At 39.2% G+C, this 7,448-nt stretch overlaps 1 long non-coding RNA gene across 1 annotated transcript; it reads left to right on the top strand.

Moving 5' to 3' along the window:
- Positions 1-1,793: 1,793 nt before the first annotated feature.
- Positions 1,794-4,947, top strand: LOC116082803. Its single transcript, XR_004115440.1, has 3 exons — positions 1,794-1,943; positions 4,463-4,572; positions 4,880-4,947. It is a non-coding gene; the product is annotated as an uncharacterized LOC116082803 (long non-coding RNA).
- Positions 4,948-7,448: the final 2,501 nt, after the last annotated feature.

The following is a 7,448-nucleotide window of genomic DNA, read 5'->3' as shown; positions in this document are numbered from 1 at the left end:
AACAACCCACATTTCACAAGGAACTCAAGAAGAAGGAAGACCAAAAGGTGGACATTTCATTCTTTCTTTAAAAGAGCAACCAAATACCCACGGAAGGAGTTGCAGAGATTAACTATGGAGCAGGGACTGAAGGAAGGGCAAGCCAGCCTAAATATAGCTATCTCTTGAGAAGCTCTGACAGTACCCGGCTAACACAGATGTAGAGGCTCACAGCCATCCATCGAACTGATTACAGGGTCCCCAGTGAAGGAGTTAGAGAAAGGACCAGCGGAGCTGAGGGGTTTGCAGCCCCTTGGGACGAACAACAATATGAACTAAGTAGTACCCTCAGAGCTCCCAGGGTCTCAACCACCAACCAAAGGCTGCACATGGAGGGGTCTGATTGTTCAGGCAGCATGTGTATAGTAGAGGATTGCAATTTCAATCAATAGGAGAAGAGGACCTCGGCCCTGTGAAAGTTCTGTGCCCCAGTGTAGGGGAATGCCAGGGCCAGAAAGTGGGAGAGGGCGAGGTGGAAGGCATGGGGAAGTGGGAGGCAACAGGGGTTTGTTTTGGTTGTTTTTGTTTGTTTCTTTGTTTTTTGGAGGGGAAACTGGGAATGGAGAAATTTACATGTAAATAAAGAAAATATCTAAAAGAAAAAAATGCTGAGTAAGTAATTGCATGCTAATTTGATTCTGACATTTATTCAACTCATTTGTTGTGTACACAAGCATCCTTATGCAATTATCCTTTATGCAATTATCTGCTTATAGACACATATATAAAGCCACAAACTACATGTTAAGCAGCATGCTGTATTTATATGAATCAATATCTTAGTATATACTTTTAAATACTTTGCAATTTTTTTTATCTTTGTCTCTCCCATTTCCATGTCTTATTCTTTGATATTTTGTCTTCTGGTAAAGAATAGTATAAACATGAAATTTAATTCAGGATCACAAAGAGCAGATTGCCAAAAACTGGTCTGCCATTTGTTCATTTTGTCTAGTATGAAATTAGAGCTATCAACAGGACTCTAATCAACAGGATTAAACTGGTTCAACTTTAGCCTTGGTCAGAGTTCCCAGTATTATTTGTGTGTCCAAATTCAGCAAATAAACCACAAGGAATTTCAGAACATACCTTTGAAACTCAGATTGGCTCATTTCTGAGGTGACATCTTCTAGACTGGAAACAACCATCCAGGTACAAAATATACGACATGCTAAGGATTACCTAGACTCTCCCTTCACTGAACATCCTTTAAACATCCTTGACAATGAGTTGGAGCTAATATGGGCTCCTTCCAGGGCACACTTGTATAGTTAATCAATATAACTGAACTCAGGAGGCTTCAGATTGTGTACTCTGGAAAATTAATATTTTAGCTATGAAGGAACAGGCAGCTTTACTTTCTCTTTCTACACAAACAGTTCAAATTTAAGAACACTCATTGTCACTTTAGGATGATAAAAGTATATTCTCTGTCTCTTAGCTGAAACGCATTGGGCACACTGATAAAACTCAACCAACACTGGCATTCTAGATGTTTTTGCAGGACCCTAAATCTCTTCAGGGACCTGTTTTAGCGCCTGCTCTTTGAATGACTTGGCCCAGTCTGCCCCAGATGTGCCTATGCATGCTACCACCTAGGTGACATAACTGAAAATGAAGTGACAAAGAGTGTCCAGAGAAAGACACAGAGATGCATTATGACCTTTTGCATGTGTGGATAAAGGTCTGAGCCTCACTAAGTATTCTCTCATAGGGAGGATAGACCAGAAAACTGGTAGCATTTGGGACACAAACACATAAGCCGTTGAGATCTACATAAAGACATCTTCCTTTAGGAAGAAGGCTCTATTGGAAATTTTTGAAAATCAACACACCATTATTGACTCTCTGTCTCCTACATCACTGAAAACCAAGATGCCATTTTTCATGTTGCCGATTGGTTGGTGGGTTGTTTTTCTTTTCTGTCATGAAACTTGAATGCTTGAGTCTGTACCTGGGCACATACAATATCATCTCTTTTTGTTTCGATTATGTCCAAACTCAACTCATTAGTTGTTAATAGTGCAGTAGAGAAAAACTTACACAATGTTACCAAGCCATGCTTTCTCCAAGGCAGTGTACCAGTGAGAGTGATCCAGTTTCTTATTAGAGAAAGAAAGATTATCTCAGAAGGCAGCTGCTTGAACTTTGAGAAAATGTCTATATGATCTCTGGCTCCTGGGATCTTCACTCAAGATGTACCTAAGATGAATAATCCTATTGTTAGAGACAGTTGTTTCCAATGATTAAATTGTTCTCTCCTTTAGCTAAAGGCTACAATGTGACCAGGGAGTAGATTGGAATCTTTTTCAGTCAAAAGGCATTTCACTACTCAATATCATCAGATACCTGCAATTAGGAACACTGAACACCCAATGAACACTAGATATTTTGACCATCAGGTGAGAGGATTTTTCTCAGAAAAGCTGGCAAAGGTCTAAGACAGACCAAAAAAAAAAAAAAAATGACACAGATTTGTTTCTATAGCCAAGAGATGTGGTTGAGTTGATTGTTGCACTAGAACACTAATACTGGACCCTGGAGGAATTAGTCTGTGATCGGACATGATAGATCATGTTTAGAGGTGTTCAAAGAGTAGATTTAGCCACACTACCAGAAGTGAGAAGAACAATAACACCCCAAATTTAGTTTCCCCCAGTGCATGAGCACTGGGCTAAGTTTTGGTTGGGTCGGGATGCATAGGCAACTTCTGCATGAACTGAGTCAGTACTCCCTCCCTCCTTAGTCTGAAAAGAAGTCCTGAAAACATAACTGGTAGGATGATGAGACTCAGCATCAGCGGAGGTAAGGAAAGAGAAAACAGCATGAGCTGGATCAGCAGTCAACAGCTGGATTCCAAACAGTTGATTCAGAGAATGGGTCCTGCTGAGTAACAAGGTTTTCTCCCCCTGAATGTAGGGACCAAATTTTCTTCCATTGAAATACATATCACACTTTAAGAAAACCTAACCAGCCAGAATGGCACCAAGTACAAATCCTCAAGTCTTCATAGATGAAGCTGCCTTTCCTTTTCCAGTAACTCCACTGGGGAAAAAAAATCCATTAATGCCACAACAAGAATCTCAAGATCTTGAAGTCTGGAGAGCCTCAAGGGCATGGCTCAGTTTGCTGGCTTGGTTCCCACAGAAAAGATGCTAACTTGACAGTTTGCTCAGATAATTAGAGTTGAAACAGCATGTTTAAGTGAGAGGCATATTGTTCAAAATCCCCAAGAGATGTAGGTTCTACTTTATGGTTATGGAGGACTAAAAAGAAGGCAGCCTCATTGCTTGAGAGAGTAAACATGGTGAAACTAATCATGGAATTCCCAAACATTGATGAGATGACACCTACATTTGACTCAGGTTTTTTTATGACATAGTAATAAAAGACTTCTGAGTCTTTGACTTGCAGCTAAGAAAGATAGATTGTACACAATGAGTATTTTAATGTCACAAGGTAGGGGCACTTTCTTTGTATTCTGGACTGGCTAGTGGTGGTAAACTGTAAAGCTAGTAACCCCACGTGTCTTTCTATATCTGTGCTCTTTCAGTATTTACCAGGCAAAGAGATCCAAGCATAACTCATACAAAGTGAGATGAAGAAGCAGGTTAAAACCACAGGACCTTGGCACAAATGATTTATCCACAAGTCCACACTTGCTTTTCAGTCCCTGTTTGAACCCTTCTGTGACTGAAGGCTTCCTCTCTGGAATCAGCACACATGGTAGATTTTTATTGCGGTGCCTTTATAGAAGGGATCTCTTATCATGGAGTCTTGCTACTCAGATTTCCCTGATGCCCTCAACCAGATTCATGTTATCTTTATTTCTCCTTAAAGAAATGGAAACCTTGGCAAAAGCCATAATCACCACATTCCTTAAAGAGTTGAGAGCAGATAAGAGAAAGTGGCCAGAGATATGGAGGGAGAGCACAATTTCACACACAGAAGCATGTCTGGCTGACTGACTTTAGCTCAGGTAAAAGAACACTGTAGAAATTTCTGGGTCTAGTTCCCTCACATTCTCTGCTTGATGGGCAATGAACCATAACTAACGGACACTTCAATGTCTTCTTGTTCCCATTCTACTTCCTCTCACTCAGATTCTACACATTCACTGACTAACTGTCAGGACAGAGGGGTCTTGTCTCTCTTTCCCTTTTACTTAAATGTGGACCCTTGCTCTGCATCCCAGAGAGTCCTGAACATAGTACATAGTGTATGTGTGAGGGCCTGTAGATATGCTTCTATGTGGCAGGGATCAGACATGAGTGTTAGATGTTTTTTCCTGATTGCTTTTTACTCTATATTTTTGAGACAGGATCTCTCTGTGAGCCTGGAGCTCAATAAGGGGTCCGTTTAACCAGCTGGCCAGTGAAATCCAGAATCTACCCATCTCTGATCAGTCTCCTTCCCTCACCAGGTGCTAGGCTTTTATATGCATTTGGGAAATTTGAACTCAGGTCGTCATGCTTACTCAGCAGATACTTGATCAACTGAGCCAACTCTTGAACACAGAAGACTATTTTAAAGGTTTGATTTAAGATAAAGATTTGTTAATGTATCACCTTAGACTTTCAAAAAAATAAGAGTATAAAAACATACATAATTTCTTGAAGACAAAAGAAAATAACTATATGTCTAAAGAATGTAGAATACACTGTTGTTGTGGTACATATCTGTAATTCCAGCATAATTGATGCTGAGGTGGGATTTCTGAGTGTTCAAAGGCAGCCTAGGGTATATGGTGAAACTGTACATTATTTATTTATTTAATTAATTAAGAAATACATGTCTTCTTTTCTTGTTAATAGTCATATTCCACCCATTCCTGCCACAGGTCTGGGAACCATTATGTCTCTAAAACGTCATCTACTTTTTATGGAAAATCATATTTAAAGGCCAAACATGACATTTTTAAGGAGAGACAAGGAGCACTCTAGACTGGACAATCCAGGAGGCAAGTAAAATTTTAAATATTTTTAAATACCAGACAAAAGAAATAGATGGGAAAAGTTGTTGGAAGAATTTCTACTGTTGCCCAGTATCCAGTAGGTCGTAACATTTACTGTTTCCATGAAGCACAAGAGAGTGAAACCAAATTGTAGCCATGATTTCAGATAGGAGAGCAGGTCCTTACTGCTTGTCAAGGCAGACATTTATAGTCAAAGGATCTTTATGATATGATAAATTCTTAGTACAGCTCTAAAGGACCATTTTGAGGCTGGATTTGCTTTAATATGGTTAGAAGCCCAGGTAGGCTTTGTCTGTGATGTGACTTGCTTAATAAGCCCTTCTTGGTATTCTATATATGCATGTTGCCTGCTTGCTCTAGCCTCTTTTACACCTAGCCCCATAGATTTGCCTATTTCTGTGGGTGGGTAACTGTAGGAAGGATTTAAGGTAAAGGCACTGTGCATCACCCGCTACAATCCCCAGTGCTTCGGGGACCACTGATGGAAAGTTCCTGCCTGGAATATGCATTCTTGGGAAGCTCTGAAGACGAGGGGAATGGAGGCTCTGGTCAGCTGATTATAAAACTGGTTCCTACTTTATTTAGGACTACAATGTTATCGTCATTGTACGTACACAGTCTATTTGTGGATTCAATTCAGACTAAGTGGGAAACTAAAATATATTTTTGGATTATTTGAGAAGGTTGTTCACATAAGGAATGAAGAGGAGGAATCTTTCAAAGACATTTTAGCATACAGATGGTAACTTTAGGAGGTGTTAGCTGAGGGAAAAAAAGAGGTGATCAGGAGGGTTTGCTGGAGTGAGTTTTGATTGTGTTTTCAGTAGACCTCCTGGGATGGCATTGCTTATGCAAATAGACCATCTTTTCAGAAACTGTCTGGTTTCAGAAAACCTGTCATCAGACCATAAAACCTAACTTGTACTGCAGCAAAGGCCAGCAATGAGCAGGATGGCTTGCACATAGAGGAGCTGTTCTTCCCTGGGACCCATGGGTAGAAGGAGAACAGCAAACCCAAAGGAAGACGAAACGGTCCTGGAGAAAAAGGGCCCCACCAACTGCTAGAAAAAATTAAATAATGCCCATCCCCCCAAGACTTATACAGGAATATGAAGAGTAATTAAAAGTCGACTTACCCAGTAGCTGTAATATATAAGACTGTTTTCTCTGCTTTGGGTTTACTCCTAGTTGAGACTTTGGGGCCAGTACAACAGTGCTACTCATTTTTAAACAACCATAGTAACTTGGCTTTCATGGTTCTTCACATTTTTGCCCCTACCAGCATTTCTTTCCTGAACAGAGCTTGAATCTTATTAATATTGATGGCAGAGATGAGGTGGGAAATGGGTTTTTAATGTTTAATCTATATTTTTTGGAGAGTATGCTGGGAATAAGTTGGAAATTTCTCTGTTGTTTTCCTGATTTATATGTGTTTATCTATATAAATAGAGCACTCCATATATAAAGCTACATATAACATACATAGATAATTCTAAATATAAAATACTACCCTGAGAACAATGACATTATAAATCATCCCACAGGGAACAAGATATCTTGTAAATTTTGCACCACGCTGTAGTTCCAATAGAAGACTGTTTTTCCACTTTGTGATGAACGCAGGTAATTTTTCCATAGATTTCTTGTTTTTGTTTTGTTGTTGTTGTTGTTGTTGTTGTTTTTGAAAGGTAAAGGCATAGAATCAACTGTGCTGAAGGGACATCTTACTAATAGAGTCAATAACAGTTGATTTTGTTTGACTTTGTGTCATTTGTCATAACTTAGTTTAAAACTTTGTTCTTCCCCCACATCAATGAATGTTTATTTTAATTAAACACAACCACTCCAAATGAAATTTGATGAAATTTATGAAATAAAATTTCTTGCCAGTACAGAAAATTTTAGCTGTCAAAAAACAAATTTTACATTACTTTCACATGATGGGATTTTTATTGTTCCTACTTTGGCCATGACTAGCAGGATGTCATTTCTGACCAGTGTATAAAAACCATGTACTCTAATAAGGGAAAGAATATAAAAATAAAGACATCCCTCACAGGCCAGTGCTACATAAGAGAGATGAACAATATCTATTTGATTTAGATGATTTTACTGCATCTTAAAGGAAGATGTCCCTGTAACCTCTGTGATGTTATGAGGTGACACATAGCAGAGAATTCCAAAACAACTTCACATTCATGCTTTGGAAACCGTTGGTCATTGTAACCACCTTGGACACATTTCATTTTGGGTTGCACACACTAATCAAATGAACACAAAGAATAAGACACATTCTGTGGGCCGGCCTCTGCTTAGGCATGCTGTCGCCATTGCTCTTCTTAATCACACACATAAGCAACAAAAAACATTTTAGGAAATAAGTTTGGGGCTCTCAGGAAAGGGTCATTTAACCTCTGTCATCCTCTTGGGCTTT

This window comes from Mastomys coucha, unplaced genomic scaffold (genome assembly GCF_008632895.1).
Source record: "Mastomys coucha isolate ucsf_1 unplaced genomic scaffold, UCSF_Mcou_1 pScaffold7, whole genome shotgun sequence".
Classification (NCBI taxonomy): Eukaryota; Metazoa; Chordata; class Mammalia; order Rodentia; family Muridae; genus Mastomys; species Mastomys coucha.
This window is presented reverse-complemented; position numbering and strand designations above follow the sequence as displayed.